This window comes from Lolium perenne, chromosome 2 (genome assembly GCF_019359855.2).
Source record: "Lolium perenne isolate Kyuss_39 chromosome 2, Kyuss_2.0, whole genome shotgun sequence".
In the NCBI taxonomy this organism is placed as follows: domain Eukaryota; kingdom Viridiplantae; phylum Streptophyta; class Magnoliopsida; order Poales; family Poaceae; genus Lolium; species Lolium perenne.
Window position 1 is genome coordinate 13198640 of NC_067245.2, and position 21296 is coordinate 13219935.

At 42.1% G+C, this 21296-nt stretch overlaps 1 long non-coding RNA gene across 1 annotated transcript; it reads left to right on the top strand.

Annotated features, from left to right (window-relative positions):
- Positions 1-18672: 18672 nt before the first annotated feature.
- LOC127329759 (uncharacterized) lies at positions 18673-20127 on the top strand. The gene is made up of 3 exons (XR_007869001.1): positions 18673-18821; positions 19411-19803; positions 19884-20127. It is a non-coding gene; the product is annotated as an uncharacterized lncRNA (long non-coding RNA).
- Positions 20128-21296: the final 1169 nt, after the last annotated feature.

Consider the following 21296-nt stretch of genomic DNA (forward strand, 5'->3'; position numbering starts at 1 on the left):
TACCCTTTTTTATCCCTACATATGTTGCTCATATTCTCTTCCTTAGGTTCTTCCATCATGGGTAGTCCTGGTTAATACTTTTCTTGCATTACAAGGATATAGAGAAATTACCCTGTGATGTCAGAACATAGACGTCCAGTAACAAAGCAAATACCTCAAGCACACTACTGTACTTGTTAAATTTAACCATCTTCTTTATGTGTGAATGTGTTGCCTAAAGGTTCGATTATTTGTTTTTTATAATCTATCTCATGGTATCCATTAGTACACTAGTCTAGTTTACATTCATTTCTCACCCGACTTTATGTAATCAAATATGAGCCTTTTAAAGTTACCCAATGCCTCTGTATGCCATTTTTCTAAACTTTCGATAAATATTTGATGTAAAGATATTATCTTCATGTCAAGTGTACAACTTGTACGTGCAGTTTTTTTCCCAACCAAATGTTGATCTTTCTATCCATTCGGCTCTATTTGGTTTCAAGTACATACAATCATCCATGTGCTTAGTTTTAATAAAGGAAGCCGTATGCATCACTTGATGCGAGGCTGGGGAATCCCCATTTCGAAAGAAAAAAAGTGCTTAGCTTTGAGCAGTAGCAAAACATGGTATGATTTCTCTTGAAAACACTATTGGCTGAATCTGTAAATCTTCCAAGACCACTTTAACATCAATGTAATATTAGCCTTCTACCCATCTACCTAATACTAGTGCATACAGCTTGTGTGTGATTCATTTGGAAAATTGTGTGTGCAACTCTGTGGTAGGCCTAGTTGATCCAAGATCAATTTGTATGGCCTACATAATAACTTATATTTTTATGCTGGTATAGGCGAGGACAGAGACACCGACGACGACACCTCTACAGGCTCGGACTCACCAAATGAGCACCAAAACATCAAGAACAAAACAATAAAAAATAAAAGGGGAGAATCAACAAGCTGGTCCGAGACTATCAAGCGTCCAAGAGGGAAACTTGTGAAAACAAACAGATCAAACACAACGAAGGTTAGCACCAAAAGAGAAGTCAAACAACATACGGGCTAATCAAGCAAGGAATGGCAGGACATGAAGCCATCGAGGGCAAAAACTATAGAAATCACTGGTTTTTGTATCAAGTAGTAATATTTAGCCAGCATTTTGTTCCATTTTGCTTGCACAACTTCATTATACTTTAGACTAAAGAGTTCTATAATCTCTGTTGGGTTGTCCGAGGCTCGAACTGAAGGCAGCAACTATATAGCAATAGCCATTATGTCCTAGGGCAGGAGACCCGCCGAGAGTCCTCGCACATGCCGCAATTCCAAATTACTAGTGGATTGAGTCTTGTTCTTTTTTGAATGGTATTGAGTTTTTTTTTTTTTTTTTTTTTTTTGAAGAAGGTTCGATGATCAATTGATCACCATCATCATTTAATAATCGAGCAAACGTCACGGCAAGAAATTGCAAACAGTTGGGTGAAGATGTCTTGAGAAATCGTGGCATGCGGCAAAGCTATGTGTTCCAAAGCTGGTGGCGCGCCTGTGGTCGCGTGCAGCTGGTCTTGCCCGCTCGAGTCTCCGTTCTCAGAACCTTTTAATACATCGGGAGCACTGAATTATGGAAGTCCGACTCCCTAGTGCACGTGGTGTGTTCGTGAACCGTTTTCTTCTCGCTATGGCAATTTTAAGGGCGATCTAGGCTTTACCGTGCCGGCGGCGATGGCCGCATCTCTGGTGCTTTGCGAGGCTCCGTTTATGTCAATGTCCTGCTTGCATCTGACCTAGCCAAGTGCATGCAGCGTATGTGTCGTGTTTCTAGACCACAGGTTCTAGTACAGTCGAGTGTTTTGCCTAAGGGAAATGCTTGAGATCGGGCGACCGATCCCGCGCGCCGATCGCTCGTCCCAACTCGATCGCGCATGTAGTGCTCCCTCTCTCGCACGTTCTTTTTAGCGGACCCCACCTCTCCCCAACCCTGTGCTTTGACCCTTTGACGCTCAAGCAGCTCCACTTGCTCGGTCCTTTTCAGCTGAAATAACACGCATTATGGCATGAGCAGTACGACTAGGCATGCATGCAAAGCAGTTTCTTGTTTCGTTGGCCTCTACCATTACTATTTGGTTGCATGAATTCTTTTTTATCTACACGTGCATGCAATATTTTTTTATAACCGATGTGTCACACATATCTACCATACTACTACCTATGTACGGGTTTAATTGAAGATGGCATCAGAATGTAACTCAGCTACTACATGTACACTCTCGCGCCAATATAATCAGACCGGAGCTCTGAGCAAAACTTCCTAAAACGGATTATATTATGGAACGGAGTGATACTTTTGTTTAGTTTATTATAGACTTTGGAGAGATGTACCAATAGAGATGTACGACGAGCTGGAATCGTCGCCGACGAGATTGATACTCCAACACAATGAAGTCTGGATGATGCACATTTTCTATCATGGGCGCAAAGACCACCTAAATACTCGCCTTTTTGTGCACCACTTTTACGTAGTAATCATTTGTGACTTTCTATAAAAAAAATAGTTGGTGTTTTTATTGTAATTTAATCTGTAGCAAATTAATTGTTGCTTCGCCACTTTGCATATTTTCAAAAACATATGGATTTTTGTTGTAATCATTTGTGACTTTTGTAAAATGAGTTGATGATTTTTGTTGTAATTCAATATGTATAAAATTAATTATTGCTTGGCCACTTTTGCATATTTGGAAACATATGGATTTTTGTTGTAATTATTTGTGACTTTTGTAAAGAGAGCTGGGGGATGATTTTTGTTGTAATTCAATCTGTAGATTAATTGTTGCTTGACGATTTTTATATTTTTTGCAAACATGTAGAACTTTTATTGTAATAGTTTGCGACTTTTGTAAAAGTATTTAGTGATTTTTGTTGTAATTCAATCTGTAGAAAATTAATTGTTAATTGGCCACTTTGCGTTTTTTGCAAATATATGGATTTTTTGTTGTAATAGACTATTGTTTATGTTGTAATCATTACAGGTTTTTGTTAAAATTATTGACAATTTTTACTGTAAATCAAATTGCAATAAAAATGTTGCTTAACCACTTTTTGTAGCTTTGCTTTTTTATAATTTCTTGCGATGATTTGTTGTAATATTTTATTTTTTATAGATGTGGTGATGGATCTTGTTGTAATACTCATTTGAACATAAATATGCACTTAGATGACATTTTTGTTGTAAATATCGAAAAAATCCAGCACCATCCACCGACTAAGGCACCGTTCGGTGCGCGGGAATTTCGTAGGAATTTTACGGGCCTCGATTCCTCTGGAAACTTTTCCTGCAGCTGTGTTCGCTTCGTAGGATTCGATCTAGACTATTCCGTGGGAAAGTCTCGCTCACCTGTGCTTTTCACGGGAAAAATAACAACTACCCAAACCAAAGGAAACGCCTGGAGAAACTCTCTGTCCGTCCGCTCCGTCTCCGTCCCGCCCGTTTCCGTCTCCCTCTCGCCCAGTCTCCCGCCAAATCTCATGGACGACCTGATGGGGTTCGTTGCATAGAAAACAAAAAAATTCCTACCGCAAAGAAGAATAAATCCAAGATCTAATCTATGGAAAAGCCAAGATCTAATCTATGAGATCTGAACAACGAGATGGAGATGAGACTAACCCTCGAAGATTCCAAAGCCTACGAGATTAATCTCGTTGTTGGTGTAGACGATCGTCCCGGTGCTGCAATCCGGCAGCACTTCCGTACTCGGTCGCGCGTACGGTGTCGATGAAGCCCCTTCCTTTCCCCGTTCCAGCGGGCAGCGGAGGTGTGGTAGATCTCCACGGAATCCCAGCAGCACGAGGGCGTGGTGGTAGTGGTCGAGAAGAATTACTGTAGTGCTTCGCCTAAGCATGAGCAGTATATAGAGGAGGAAGAGAAGGGCGGCTAGGGTTTGTGGATGGGTGTGGTGGCCGGCCACCCCCTCCCCTCTTTATATAGGGGGAAGGGTCGGCCTAGGGTTCCCCCTTGGCCCCACCTATCCCTTGGCCGGTGCATGAGGGGGGACTTTTCTTCCCCCTCAAGCCTTCCCCTTATCTCTTCATTTAAACACTTTATTTTAGAGATAGATCTTATCTCTAGATTTAAACCATTTAAATTTAGAGATAGATCTTATCTCTAATGGGTAGGCCGGCCTAGGCCCACATGTCATAGTGGGCAGGCCCCACCATGCCATGTGGTGCCTATGTGGCCTCTCCCGGGGTGGTGGGCCCACTGGTGGCCCTCTAGAACTTTCTAGAAGCTCCGGTCAAAACACCGGACTTTTTCCCGAACTCCGGAAAATGACTTCCCTTATATGAATCTTATTCTCCGGACCATTCTGGACCTCCTCGTGATGTCCTAGATCCCATCCGAGACTCCGAACAAAAACTTCGGACTCCATATCATATTCCGAATCTACTTATGCGATATCGAACCTTAAGCGCATCACCCTACGGTTCGCAAACTATGCAGACATGGTCGAGACTCGTCTCCGAGCAATAATCAATAGCGGGATCTGGAGATCCATAATGGCTCCCACATATTCAACGATGACTTTAGTGATCGATTGAACCATTTACATACAATGCCAATTCCCTTTGTCACACGATATTTTACTTCTCCGAGGTTTGATCATCAATATCTCCATACCTTGTTCAACCTCGTTACCGACAAGTACTCTTTACTCGTACCGTGGTATGTCATCTCTTATGATCCAATCATATGCTTGCAAGCTAATCGGACGACATTCCACCGAGAGGGCCCAGAGTATATCTATCCGTCATCAGGATGGACAGATCCCACTATTGATCCATATGCCTCAACTCACACTTTCCGAATACTTAATCCCATCTTTATAACCACCCATTTACGCAATGGCGTTTGATGTAATCAAAGTACCCTTCCGGTGTAAGTGATTTACATGATCTCATGGTCGAAGGACTAAGGCAACTATGTATCGAAAGCTTATAGCAAATTAAACTTAATGACTTGATCTTATGCTACTCTCATTTGGGTGTGTGTCCATTATATCATTCAACCAATGACATAACCTTGTTATTAATAACATCCAATGTTCATGATCACGAAACCATGATCATCCATTAATCAACAAGCTAGTTATACAAGAGGCTTACTAGGGACTCCTTGTTGTTTACATAACACACATGTATCAATGTTTCGGTTAATACAATTATAGCATGGTATGCAAACATTTATCATAAACACAAAGATATTATAATAACCACCTTATTATTGCCTCTTGGGCATATCTCCAACAGTCTCCCACTTGCACTAGAGTCAATAATCTAGATTACATTGTAAGGTACCTAACACCCATGGCATTATGGTGTTGGTCATGTTTTGCCCTAGGGAGAGCTTTAGTCAACGGATCTGCAACATTCAGATTTGTGTGTACTTTGCAAATTTATACTTCACCATCTTTGATGTACTCGCGAATCGAATGAAAACGCAGCTTGATATGCTTTAGCTTCTTGTGTGACCTTGGTTCCTTTGCATTGGCGATGGCACCAATGCACTAGGAACCACACCAAGTTCAACAATGAACCTCTTCATCCATACCGCTTCCGATGAAGCCTCTGAAGCCGCTATATATTCAGATTCTGTTGAAGATTTTGCCACCGTGCACTGCTTGGAACTGCTCCAGCTTACTGTCGCACCATTCAATATAAACACGTACCCAGACTGAGACTTAGAGTCATCAGGATCGGTGTTCCAACTTGCATCGGTGTAACTGGTTACAACGAGCTCTAGGTCACTGCCATAACAAAGAAACATATCATTAGTCCTTTTCAAGTACTTCAGGATATTCGTGACCGTTGTCCAGTGTTCCATTCCATGATCACTTTGATATCTGCTGGTCAAACTAACAGCATGTGCGATATCTGGTCTAGTACACAGCATGGCATACATGATAGAGCCTACTGTCGAGGCATAGTGGATCTTGCTCATCCTCTCTCTTTCATCTGTCGTAGCCGGACCTTCAGTCTTACTCAAGACCTTACCTGGCAACATAGGCAAAAACCCTTTCTTGCTTTCATCCATTCTAAACTTCTTTAGAATCTTGTCCAGGTATGTACTCTGTGAAAGGCCTATTAGGCGTCTTGATCTATCTCTATAAATCTTGATGCCTAAAATGTACGCTGCTTCACCTAGGTATTTCATTGAAAAAGACTTATTCAAATAACCTTTAACGTTGCTTAATAGTTCTATATCATTCCCAATCAATAATATGTTATCTACATATAATATCAGGAACGCTACAGAGCTCCCACTCACTTTCTTGTAAATACAAGCCTCACCATGAGTCCGTATAAACCCGAAGTCTCTAATCACCGTATCAAAGCATCGGTTCCAACTTTTGGATGCTTGCTTCAGTCCATAAATGGAACGCTGAAGTTTGCATAGCTTTTCAGCATTTTTAGGATCGACAAAACCTTTGGGTTGTACCATATACAACTCTTCCTCAATGTCACCATTAAGGAACGTCGTTTTGACATCCATCTGCCAAATCTGATAATCGAAAAATGCAACTATTGCTAACAAAATCCTCACAGACTTTAGCTTCGCTACAGGTGAGAAAGTCTCATCGTAGTCAACTACTTGAATTTGTCGAAAACCCTTTTGCGACAAGTCGAGCTTTATAGACAGTAATATTACCATCAACATCTGTTTTTCTCTTGAAGATCCATTTATTCTCGACAACCTTGCGGCTATCAGGTAAGTCTACCAACGTCCATACTTTGTTATCATACATGGATCCCATTTCGGATTTCATGGCTTCTTGCCATTTGTTGGAATCTGGGCTCACCATTGCTTCTTCATACGTCGCAGGATCCTCATCATTGTTGTCCACCATCATGACATTTACACAGGGATCATACCAATCAGGATTGGTACGTTCCCTCATCGATCTGCGAGGTTCAGTAGCTTCCTCGTTCGAAGTTTCATGATCATCATCATTAGCTTCATCTCGTATCGGTGCAGGCTGCGCAGGAACATCTTCCGGCACTGCGCTACTCTGATCTACGAGAGAAGGTTCATCAACCTCGTCGAGTTCTACTTTCCTTCCAGTCACTTCTTTCGTGAGAAACTCCTTCTCAAGAAAGGATCTGTTCTTGGCAACAAAGATTTTGCCTTCGGATCTGTGATAGAAAGTGTACCCAATTGTTTCTTTAGGGTATCCTATGAAGACGCATTTCTCCTCTTTGGGTTCTAGCTTGTCAGGTTGTAACTTCTTTACATAAGCTTCGCAACCCCAAACTTTAAGGAACGACAGCTTAGGTTTCTTCCCAAACCATAATTCATATGGTGTCGTTTCAACGGATTTAGATGGTGCCCTATTTAAAGTGAATGCGGCTGTCTCTAATGCATAACCCAAAACGATAACGGCAAATCGGTAAGAGACATCATAGACCGAACCATATCTAAGAGAGTTCGATTATGACGTTCGAACACACCATTGCGTTGTGGTGTTCCCGGCGGTGTCAACTGTGAAAGTATTCCGCATTTCTTTAAATGCATGCCAAACTCATAACTCAGATATTCGCCTCCGCGATCAGAACGCAGAAACTTAATCTTCTTGTTACGTTGATTTTCTACTTCACTTTGGAATTCCTTGAACTTCTCGAAAGTCTCGGACTTATGTTTCATAAAGTAAATATACCCATATCTACTCAGATCATCCGTGAAGGTTAGAACATAACAATAACCACCACGTGATGCTACACTCATTGGTCCGCACACATCGGTATGTATGATTTCCAATAAGTCTGTAGCTCGCTCCATTGTACCAGAAAATGGAGTCTTAGTCATTTTTCCCATTAGACATGCTTCGCATATGTCAAGTGACTCAAAGTCAAGTGACTCAAGAAGTCCATCGGAATGGAGTTTCTTCATGCGCTTCACTCCAATATGACCAAGACGACAGTGCCACATATAAGTAGAATTATCATTCAATTTAATTCGCTTAGCATCAATGTTATGAACATGTGTATCACTACTATCAAGATTTAACAAAAATAAACCATTCATCTCAGGTGCATGGCCATAAAAGACATTACTCATATAAATCGAACAACCATTATTCTCAGACTTAAACGAATAATTGTCTTGCATTAAACAAGATCTAGATATAATGTTCATGCTCAACGCAGGTACCAAATAACAATTATTGAGGTTTAAAACTTATCCCGAAGGTAGATGTAGAGGGATCGTGCCGACGGCGATCACATCGACCTTGGATCCATTTCCAACGCACATCATCACCTCATCCCTCGCCAGGCTTCGTTTATTCCGCAGTTCCTGTTTCGAGTTACAAATGTGAGCAATTGAACCAGTATCAAATACCCAGACACTACTACGAGAACCAGTAAGATAGACATCAATAACATGTATATCAAATATACCTTTCTTCTTGACGTGGCCGCTCTTCAGATCGGCCAAGTATTTGGAGCAATTACGCTTCCAGTGCCCCTTCCCCTGGCAATAATAGAACACAGTCTCAGGCTTAGGACTAGCCTTAGGCTTCTCAGGAGGCGTTGCAACTTTCTTGCCGCCCTTCTTGAAGTTGCCCTTGTTAGGCTTGCCCTGCTTCTTGAAACTGGTGGTCTTGTTGACCATCAACACTTGGTTCTCCTTCCATATCTCTACTTCAGCAGATTTCAACATGGAGAAGAGTTCAGGTAAATCTTTGTTCATGTTCTGCATGTTGTAGTTCATCACGAAGTTCTTGTAACTTGGTGGCAATGATTGAAGGACACGATGAATACCCAGCTTGTTAGGGATCATCATCCCCAAGTCACTGAGCTTCTTCGCGTGTCCGGACATGGCGAACACGTGCTCACTAACGGAGCTGCCCGCTTCCATCATACAGCCAAAGAACTGTTTCGAGGCCTCATAGCTCTCCATGGCCGCATAAGTTTCAAAGATAACCTTGAGCTCACTCATCATCTCACAAGGGTCGTGGTGCTCAAAACGCTTTTGGAGCTCTGCCTCTAAGCTGCACAGGATGGCACACTGAACTTCGGAGTACCGAGTCGCCCGAGTCTCGTAAACATTATTTACGTCCTCGGATACTGCAGGAGGTGGTGGGGGACCTAGCGGTGCATCGAGCACATATTGCAGGCTTCCACCAGTGAGGAAAATCCTCACATGACGGAACCAGTCAGTGAAATTGCTACCATTGCTCTTAAGCTTTTCTTTCTCTAGGAACTGGTTAAAATTGATGGAGGGGGGCGCCATGATCTACAACATATTTGCAAAGAGTTTAGACTAAGTTTATGATAAAATGAGTTCAATTTTAATTCTTAAATTAACTAGGTGAACTCCCACTCAAAACAACATCCCTCGCATTGTCTTAGTGATTACACAAACCAAATCCAGTACACCAAGTTCGATCTTCACGAGAAAAGATGTAGCTTCAAATGCGAACACTCAAAGTGTTCATCATATCATTCATATGACTCATGCTCTACCTTTCGGTATCCCGTGTTCCGAGACCATGTCTGTACATGCTAGGCTCGTCAAGGCAACCTTAGTATCCGCGTGTGCAAATCTGGCTTGCACCCGTTGTATGCACATGTAGAGTCTCTCACACCCGATCATCACAAGATGCTTCGAAACGACAAGTCTTAGCAACGGTGCATACTAAGGATGAACACTTTATTATCTTGATATTTAGTGAGAGGGATCATCTTATAATGCTACCGTCGCGATCTAAGCAAAATAAGATGCATAAAAGGATTAACATCACATGCAATTCATAATGTGTGATATGATATGGCCTTTCTTCTTGTGCTTTTGATCTCCATCTCCAAAACACGAACATGATCTCCATCATCACCAGCATGGCATCAAGGTCAGTGGCGCCGCTTCATGGTTGTCCATCACTTATAGCTAATATAACAACTACTTGAAATAAAGCTATTACATGATGAATAGACACGCAGGTCTTTAACAAAAATTAAAGACAACCATTAGGCTCTGATGTCTACGCCCCCTCCTTTTCCTGTAGACAGTGTTGGGCCTCCAAGAGCAGAGGTTTGTAGAACAGCAGCAAGTTTCCCTTAAGTGGATCACCCAAGGTTTATCGAACTCAGGGAGGAAGAGGTCAAAGATATCCCTCTCATGCAACCCTGCAACCACAAAGCAAGAAGTCTCTTGTGTCCCCAACACACCTAATAGGTGCACTAGTTCGGCGAAGAGATAGTGAAATACAGGTGGTATGAATAAATAGTAGCAAAGATAGCAACGGCACTTAAAAGTGCTTTGCCCAGGACAGTAAACAAGCAGTAGTAACGCAGCAGTAGTAACGCAGTAAAACAGTAAACAAGCAGCGATAGCAGTATTTAGGGACAAGGCCTAGGGATCAGACTTTCACTAGTGGACACTCTCAACTTTGATCACATAACAGAATAGATAAATGCATACTCTACACTCTTGTTGGATGATGAACACCATTGCGTAGGATTACACGAACCCTCAATGCCGGAGTTAACAAGCTCCACAATTCAATGTTCATATTTAAATAACCTTAGAGTGCATGAAAGATCAATACGACTAAACCAAGTACTAACGTAGCATGCACACTGTCACCTTCATGCTAAGAAAGGAGGCATAGATCACATCAATACTATCATAGCAATGGTTAACTTCATAATCTACAAGAGATCATAATCATAGCCTACGCCAAGTACTAACATGGATGCACACACTGTCACCAATACACCGTGCAGGAGGAATAAAACTACTTTAATAACATCACTAGAGTAGCACATAGATGAATAGTGATACAAAACTCATATGAATCTCAATCATGTAAAGCAGCTCATGAGATTATTGTATTGAGGTACATGGGAGAGAGATGAACCACATAGCTACAGCGGAGCCCTCAGCCTCAGGGGTGGATTACTCCCTCCTCATCATGGAGGCAGCGATGGCGGTGAAGATGGCGGTGAAGACGGCGGTGGAGATGGCTCCGGGGGCAATTCCCCGTCCCGGCAGGGTGCCGGAACAGCGACTTCTGTCCCCCGAATTGGACTTTCGCGATGGCGGCGGCTCTGGATGGTTTTCTCTGTTTCCGTCGAACCTATCAGGGTTTTCGCGATGGAGGCTTTAAATAGGCGGAAGGGCAAGGTCGGTGGAGTTTTGGGGGGCCCACACTATAGGGGGGCGCGGGCCCCCCCTTGGCTGTGCCGGCCTAGGGTTTGGTGGCCCTGTGCCCCCTCTCTGGCGGTTCTCGTGTGTTCTGGATGCTTCCGGGCAAAATAGGAACCTGGGCGTTGATTTCGTCTGATTCCGAGAATATTTCGTTACTAGGATTTCTGAAACCAAAAACAGCAGAAAACAGGAACTGGCACTTCGGCATCTTGTTAATAGGTTAGTTCCAGAAAATGCACGAATATGACATAAAGTGTGCATAAAACATGTAGATATCATCAATAATGTGGCATGGAACATAAGAAATTATCGATACGTCGGAGACGTATCAGCATCCCCAAGCTTAGTTTCTGCTCGTCCCGAGCAGGTAAACGATAAACACAGATAATTTCTGGAGTGACATGCCATCATAACCTTGATCATACTATTTGTAAAGCATATGTAGTGAATGCAGCGATCAAAACAATGTATATGACATGAGTAAACAAGTAAATCATATAGCAAAGACTTTTCATGAATAGTACTTCAAGACAAGCATCAATAAGTCTTGCATAAGAGTTAACTCATAAAGCAATAATTCAAAGTAAAGCATTGAAGCAACACATAGGAAGATTAAGTTTCAGCGGTTGCTTTCAACTTGTAACATGTATATCTCATGGATATTGTCAACATAGAGTAATATAATAAGTGCAATATGCAAGTATGTAGGAATCAATGCACAGTTCACACAAGTGTTTGCTTCTTGAGGTGGAGAGAAATAGGTGAACTGACTCAACATAAAAGTAAAAGAATGGTCCTCCATAGAGGAAAAGCATCGATTGCTATATTTGTGATAGGGCTTTGATTTTGAAAACATGAAACAATTTTGTCAACGGTAGTAATAAAGCATATGTATCATGTAAATTATATCTTACAAGTTGCAAGCCTCATGCATAGTATACTAATAGTGCCCGCACCTTGTCCTAATTAGCTTGGACTACCGGATCATCGCAATGCACATGTTTTAACCAAGTGTCACAAAGGGGTACCTCTATGCCGCCTGTACAAAGGTCTAAGGAGAAAGCTCGCATTGGATTTCTCGCTATTGATTATTCTCAACTTAGACATCCATACCGGGACAACATAGACAACAGATAATGGACTCCTTTTTTATGCATAAGCATGTAACAACAATTAATAATTTTCTCATATGAGATTGAGGATATATGTCCAAAACTGAAACTTCCACCATGGATCATGGCTTTAGTTAGCGGCCCAATGTTCTTCTCTAACAATATGCATGCTTAACCATAAGGTGGTAGATCTCTCTTACTTCAGACAAGACGAACATGCATAGCAACTCACATGATATTGAACAAAGAATAGTTGATGGCGTCCCCAGAAACATGGTTATCGCACAACAAGCAACTTAATAAGAGATAAAGTGCATAAGTACATATTCAATACCACAATAGTTTTTAAGGCTATTTTGTCCCATGAGCTATATATTGCAAAGGCGAATGATGGAAATTTAAAGGTAGCACTCAAGCAATTTACTTTGGAATGGCGGAGAAATACCATGTAGTAGGTAGGTATGGTGGACACAAATGGCTTAGTGGTTGGCTCAAGGATTTTGGATGCATGAGAAGTATTCCCTCTCGATACAAGGTTTTAGGCTAGCAAGGTTATTTGAAACAAACACAAGGATGAACCGGTGCAGCAAAACTTACATAAAAGACATATTGAAAACATTATAAGACTCTACACCGTCTTCCTTGTTGTTCAAACTCAATACTAGAAATTATCTAGACTCTAGAGAGACCAAATATGCAAACCAAATTTTAGCATGCTCTATGTATTTCTTCATTAATGGGTGCAAAGCATATGATGCAAGAGCTTAAACATGAGCACAACAATTGCCAAGTATCACATTTATCCAAGACATTTATGCAAATACTACATGTATCATTTTCCAATTCCAACCATATAACAATTTAACGAATAAGAAACTTCGCCATGAATACTATGAGTAGAAACTAAGGACATACTTGTCCATATGCAACAGCGGAGCGTGTCTCTCTCCCACACAAAGAATGCTAGGATCCATTTTGTTCAAACAAAACAAAAACTAAAACAAACCGACGCTCCAAGCAAAGCACATAAGCTGTGATGGAATAAAAATATAGTTTCAAGAGAAGGAACCTGATAATTTGTCGATGAAGAAGGGGATGCCTTGGGCATCCCCAAGCTTAGACGCTTGAGTCTTCTTGATATATGCAGGGGTGAACCACCGGGGCATCCCCAAGCTTAGACTTTTCACTCTTCTTGATCGAAGTATATCATCCTCCTCTCTTGACCCTTGAAAACTTCCTTCACACCAAACTTCTCATAAACTTCATTAGAGGGGTTAGTACATAATCAAAAACTCACATGTTCAGAGGTGACACAATCATTCTTAACACTTCTGGACATTGCTCAAAGCTACTGGAAGGTAATGGAACGAAGAAATCCACCCAACACAGCGAAAGAAGCAATGCGAAATAAAAGGCAGAATCTGTCAAAACAGAACAGTCCGTAAAGACGAATTTTTAATAAATACTTCCGTCGCTCAGATCAGAAAACTCAAAACTAATGAAAGTTGCGTACATATCTGAGGAACATGCACGTAAATTGGCATATTTTCTGAGTTACCTACAGAGAAAACAGCCCAGATTCGTGACAGATAGAAATCTGTTTCTGCGCAGAAATCCAAATCTAGTATCAACCTTCGATTAGAGGCTTCACTTGGCACAACAAAACACAAAACTAAGATAAGGAGAGGTTGCTACAGTAGTAAACAACTTCCAAGACACAAATATAAAACAAAGTACTGTAGCAAAATAACACATGGGTTATCTCCCAAGAAGTTCTTTCTTTATAGCCATTAAGATGGGCTCAGCAGTTTTAATGATGCACTCGCAAGAAATGGTATTTGAAGCAAAAGAGAGCATCAAGAGGCAAATTAAAAACACATTTAAGTCTAACATGCTTCCTATGCATAGGAATCTTGTAAATAAACAAGTTCATGAAGAGCAAAGTGACAAGCATAGGAAGATAAAACAAGTATAGCTTCAAAAATTTCAGCGCATAGAGAGGTGTTTTAGTAACATGAAAATTTCTACAACCATATTTTCCTCTCTCATAATAACTTTCAGTAGCATCATGAGCAAACTCAACAATATAACTATCACATAAAGCATTCTTATCATGAGTCTCATGCATAAAATTATTACTCTCCACATAAGCATAATCAATTTTAGTAGTTGTAGTGGGAGCAAATTCAACAAAGTAGCTATCATTATTATCATCATAAATAGGAGGTAGAGTATCATCAAAGTAAATTTTCTCCTCAATGCTTGGGGGACTAAAAATATCATGCTCATCAAAGCCAGCTTCCCCAAGCTTAGAATTTTCCATATCATTAGCAACAATGGTGTTCAAAGCGTTCATACTAATATCATTGCTACTAGCATGCAAATAAGATTCCATAGGTTTTTTAATTTTCGCATTAAACCATTCATGTCTTGACTCAGGAAATAGAATAAAAAGCTCACAGATGTTTTCCATTATGCCTTACTAGTGTAAACAAGAAACAAAAAGTTACAATTGCAGGATCTAAAGGAAATAGCTTTGAGTACTTACAACGGCGAAAATAGCTTCGTAGCCGAGATCCAGAGTGTGAGTACCTTTTACCTTTCCTCCCCGGCAACGGCGCCAGAAAATAGCTTGATGTCTACGCCCCCTCCTTTTCCTGTAGACAGTGTTGGGCCTCTAAGAGCAGAGGTTTGTAGAACAGCAGCAAGTTTCCCTTAAGTGGATCACCCAAGGTTTATCGAACTCAGGGAGGAAGAGGTCAAAGATATCCCTCTCATGCAACCCTGCAACCACAAAGCAAGAAGTCTCTTGTGTCCCCAACACACCTAATAGGTGCACTAGTTCGGCGAAGAGATAGTGAAATACAGGTGGTATGAATAAATAGTAGCAGTAGCAACGGCACGTAAAAGTGCTTTGCCCAGGACAAGAAACAAGCGTAGTAACGCAGCAGTAGTAACGCAAAGAAACAAGAAACAAGCAGCGATAGCAGTATTTAGGGACAAGGCCTAGGGATCAGACTTTCACTAGTGGACACTCTCAACTTTGATCACATAACAGAATAGATAAATGCATACTCTACACTCTTGTTGGATGATGAACACCATTGCGTAGGATTACACGAACCCTCAATGCCGGAGTTAACAAGCTCCACAATTCAATGTTCATATTTAAATAACCTTAGAGTGCATGAAAGATCAATACGACTAAACCAAGTACTAACGTAGCATGCACACTGTCACCTTCATGCTAAGAAAGGAGGCATAGATCACATCAATACTATCATAGCAATGGTTAACTTCATAATCTACAAGAGATCATAATCATAGCCTACGCCAAGTACTAACACGGATGCACACACTGTCACCAATACACCGTGCAGGAGGAATAAAACTACTTTAATAACATCACTAGAGTAGCACATAGATGAATAGTGATACAAAACTCATATGAATCTCAATCATGTAAAGCAGCTCATGAGATTATTGTATTGAGGTACATGGGAGAGAGATGAACCACATAGCTACAGCGGAGCCCTCAGCCTCAGGGGTGGATTACTCCCTCCTCATCATGGAGGCAGCGATGGCGGTGAAGATGGCGGTGAAGACGGCGGTGGAGATGGCTCCGGGGGCAATTCCCCGTCCCGGCAGGGTGCTGGAACAGCGACTTCTGTCCCCCGAATTGGACTTTCGCGATGGCGGCGGCTCTGGATGGTTTTCTCTGTTTCCGTCGAACCTATCAGGGTTTTCGCGACGGAGGCTTTAAATAGGCGGAAGGGCAAGGTCGGTGGAGTTCTGGGGGGCCCACACTATAGGGGGGCACGGGCCCCCCCTTGGCCGCGCCGGCCTATGGTTTGGTGGCCCTGTGCCCCCTCTCTGGCGGTTCTCGTGTGTTCTGGATGCTTCCGGGCAAAATAGGAACCTGGGCGTTGATTTCGTCCGATTCCGAGAATATTTCGTTACTAGGATTTCTGAAACCAAAAACAGCAAAAAACAGGAACTGGCACTTCGGCATCTTGTTAATAGGTTAGTTCCAGAAAATGCACGAATATGACATAAAGTGTGCATAAAACATGTAGATATCATCAATAATGTGGCATGGAACATAAGAAATTATCGATACGTCGGAGACGTATCAGGCTCCTGCCGGTTGCCATAATGCAACAATGAACATCTCATACATCAAATATAATCATCATCACATTATGGCCATATCACATCACCAAACCCTGCAAAAACAAGTTAGATGCCTCTAATTTGGTTTGCATATTTTACGTGGTTTAGGGTTTTCGAGTAAGACCCAATCTACCTACGAACATGAACCACAACGGTGATACTAGTGTTGACAATAGAAGTGCAAATTGTAATCTTCACTATGGTGGGAGAGACAGACACCCGCAAAGTCACTTATGCAATACAAGTTGCATGTCAAGCGTGGAGCAAGTCTCATGAGACGCGGTCATGTAAAGTTAGCCCGGGCCGCTTCATCACACCATCCCGCAAGATACAAAGTACACAAACTAAAGCAACAAAATCATCAACACCCACAAAACTGTTGCGTTCTACTCGTGCAACAGATCTATGCATAGACACGGCTCTGATACCACTGATGGGGTTCGTTGCATAGAAAACAAAAAAATTCCTACCGCAAAGACGAATAAATCCAAGATCTAATCTATGGAAAAGCCAAGATCTAATCTATGAGATCTGACCAACGAGATGGATATGAGAATAACCCTAGAAGATTCCAAAGCCTACGAGATTAATCTCGTTGTTGGTGTAGACGATCGTCCCGGTGCTGCAATCCGGCAGCACTTCCGTACTCGGTCGCGCGTACGGTGTCGATGAAGCCCCTTCCTTTCCCCGTTCCAGCAGGCAGCGGAGGTGTGGTAGATCTCCACGGAATCCCAGCAGCACGACGGCGTGGTGGTGGTGGTGGTGGAGAAGAATTACTGCAGGGCTTTGCCTAAGCCTGAGCAGTATATGGAGGAGGAAGAGAGGGGGGCGGCTAGGGTTTGTGGATGGGTGTGGTGGCCGGCCACCCCCTCCCCTCTTTATATAGGGGGAGGGGTCGGCCTAGGGTTCCCCCTTGGCCCCACCTATCCCTTGGCCGGCGCATGAGGGGGGACTTTTCTTCCCCCTCAAGCCTTCCCCTTATCTCTTCATTTAAACACTTTATTTTATAGATAAATCTTATCTCTAGATTTAAACCATTTAAATTTAGAGATAGATCTTATCTCTAATGGGTAGGCCGGCCTGGGCCCACATGTCATAGTGGGCAGGCCCACCATGCCATGTGGCGCCTATGTGGCCTCTCCCGGGGTGGTGGGCCCACTGGTGGCCCTCTAGAACCTTCTAGAAGCTCCGGTCAAAACACCGGACTTTTTCCCGAACCCCGGAAAATGACTTCCCTTATATGAATCTTATTCTCCGGACCATTCCGGACCTCCTCGTGATGTCCTGGATCCCATCCGAGACTCCGAACAAAAACTTCGGACTCCATCTCATATTCCGAATCTACTTATGTGATATCGAACCTTAAGCGCGTCACCCTACGGTTCGCGAACTATGCAGACATGGTCGAGACTCCTCTCCGAGCAATAACCAATAGCGGGATCTGGAGATCCATAATGGCTCCCACATATTCAACGATGACTTTAGTGATCGATTGAACCATTTACATACGATGTCAATTCCCTTTGTCACACGATATTTTACTTTTCCGAGGTTTGATCATCAGTATCTCCATACCTTGTTCAACCTCGTTACCGACAAGTACTCTTTACTCGTACTGTGGTATGTCATCTCTTATAATCCAATCATATGCTTGCAAGCTAATCAGACGACATTCCACCGAGAGGACCCAGAGTATATCTATCCGTCATCAGGATGGACAAATCCCACTATTGATCCATATGCCTCAACTCACACTTTCCGAATACTTAATCCCATCTTTATAACCACCCATTTACGCAATGGCTTTTGATGTAATCGAAGTACCCTTCCGGTGTAAGTGATTTACATGATCTCATGGTTGAAGGACTAAGGCAACTATGTATCGAAAGCTTATAGCAAATTGAACTTAATGACTTGATCTTATGCTACGCTCATTTGGGTGTGTGTCCATTATATCATTCAACCAATGACATAACCTTGTTATTAATAACATCCAATGTTCATGATCACGAAACCATGATCATCCATTAATCAACAAGCTAGTTATACAAGAGGCTTACTAGGGACTCTTTGTTGTTTACATAACACACATGTATCAATGTTTCGGTTAATACAATTATAGCATGGTATGCAAACATTTATCATAAACACAAATATATTATAATAACCACCTTATTATTGCCTCTTTGGCATATCTCCAACACGACCAACCCTGGAGCATGCCCAACCGGCGAATCCGACCCCCTCCTCCGCCGCCTCCTCCCCATCTCACTCATGCCCCACCTCCTCTCCCTCCGTGGACACAAGGGCTGGAAGATCTAAAATTTGGGGGAAGTAAGAGATCTTGCAAGAAACAGGTATGCTACTTGCTAGATCCGTTGAAATCTGTCAATATTAGGACAGATCAGTCTCTCTTCATATGGCATGGTATCATAGTTTATTGGATTCGTTTTTGTTTGGTAGTTATTTTTCTGCTAAACGCATGTCTCAAAAAATGGCAGGAGATCCCTAGTTCTGTTTGAATAATCAAAGTTGATGTTAATAGGAGTTGGAATCAGTTCAGAGTCAAACAAGAATAGAATAGGCAGGCTGGATCGGATCGAGTAATATTTGGTGTCATCAGTCGAGTGGGTACTTGTTGTCTCGTTCTTCTACCCAAGTTGTAGAGTACAATTAGGAGTAGTTGTTAGTTAATAATTAGGTGCATATTAGATGGCTAGCCGTGGATTCACTAGTTTCAAGGGAAGGAATAGTCTATTTTGTGATTGTTTGACTGAATAACCACCGCTGCTGTTTGTGATTGCCTCACTGAATAACATGCTCCTTTTATTCGTGATTTCTTTCCTGATTGGCCAACTCTTTTTAGTTGTGATTATTTCACTGATTAACCACTAAGAAACATTAAAATATATGTTACTAAATTTTAGTTCTTACATATGTCATCAGGAACCACCAAGAATTGTCCTAGAGCCAGGTGGAATCACAAGATGAAGTCTTATCTTATTGAGCTCTTAAAAGAACATGATACTCCAAGATATCAAACACAAAATGCATGGAGCAAAGAGGATTGGAAAAGTATCGTGTATGCATTCAATTTGAAATTTTGTTTGTCGTTTGCATCAGTTCAGATCAAACAAAAGGAGCGGGATATGAAGAAAGATTTTAAAGTTATAAAAGACTTGCTATCTGAAAGTGGTTTTGGTTGGGATCCTGATAGAATGATGGTGGTTGCTCCAGATGATGTTTGGGCCGGATTACGGGCACGCAAAAACAAAGACGCCCTCCAATGGCAAGACAAGTCATTCCCATATTACGATGATCTCTTTGCTCTATATGATGGTGAGTTGTAAATAATAATTGATGTTATTTCTTATGTTTTGTTTCTACAGCTGAGGATCTGATGTACATAAATTGTGTAGGACGTTATGCTCAAGGAAGGAGTTGTCGTGGCATGGATTTATATGCGAAGAAAGCAATACAACCCTCACAGGCTTCTGCATCATATTCGCAGCAACTGCAAGATCCCGAGGAGAATTTGCACTCACCTACGCCAGACCTACCTGCTGCGGGTGGATCATCCATGAACTTTGGTCCAGAAGAAGAAATTGGGAGCACTAATTGGTTCTCCAGCAATGATCCATTGGACCAAGCGACAACAAACTCACCTCCCGGTAATGATTCTGCAGTACACCTAATTTTATTATAAGTATGATGGCGAACGATGTATATGTAATTCATAACTAATAAAGTACGATGTGGTAGTTGTCCCTAAAAAAGGAGGAGCACTAAAGGTGGCACTTTGCTAGCCCAAATGTCAGAGAGGCTCCATTCCCACTCTTTCCATCTATTTCTTCTTCTACAAGAATAATAGGCTCTTCCACGCAAAAAGCATGAGGGCCCCTCCAGATCAATTTATTCTCAATCGCCGGATTAACCAGCTCCTCTCTTGTGCTGCCTTAGCACTGAAATGTAATTCGACAACACTCTGAGGACAAAATATCACTAGTAAAAATGCTCGACTAGGGATTCAATTGAAATTTAAACCCATGGTTTTATGCATATTCCAGCAGTTCCCCCGACGCCGGCGAGGAGGCCGCTCCGAAACCCAAGCCTGCCACGATAAGGTCTCTCTGTGAGGCGCAGTCGCTCGCCTCCCGCTCGCTCCTTCTTTCCACGCGCACCTGATGACCCACAAGTATAGGGGATCGCGGCAGTCTTCGCGGGTAGTATAACCCAATTTATTGATTCGACACAAGGGGAGACAAAGAACACTTGGAAGCCTTAACAGCGGAGTTGTCAATTCAGCTGCACCTGGAAACAGACTTGCTCGCAAGAGTTTATCAGTACTAACAGTTTTATAGCAGTAGCAGAGTAACAGAGACAGCAGTAGTGATTTTAGTAAACAGCAGGATTAAAATACTGTAGGCACGGGGACGGATGACGGGCGTTGCATGGATGAGAGAAACTCATGTAACAATCATAGCAGGGCATTTGCAGATAATAATAAAACGGTGTCCAAGTACAAAGCAATCAATAGGCATGTGTTCCAATTATAGTCGTACGTGCTCGCAATGAGAAACTTGCACAACATCTTTTGTCCTACCAGCCGGTGGCAGCCGGGCCTCAAGGGAAACTACTGGATATTAAGGTACTCCTTTTAATAGAGTACCGGAGCAAAGCATTAACACTCCGTGAACACATGTGATCCTCACGTCACTACCATTCCCTCCGGTTGTCCCGATTTCTGTCACTTCGGGGCCATCGGTTCCGGACAGCGACATGTGTATACAACTTGCAGGTAAGATCAATAAACAATGAATATCATGATGAAA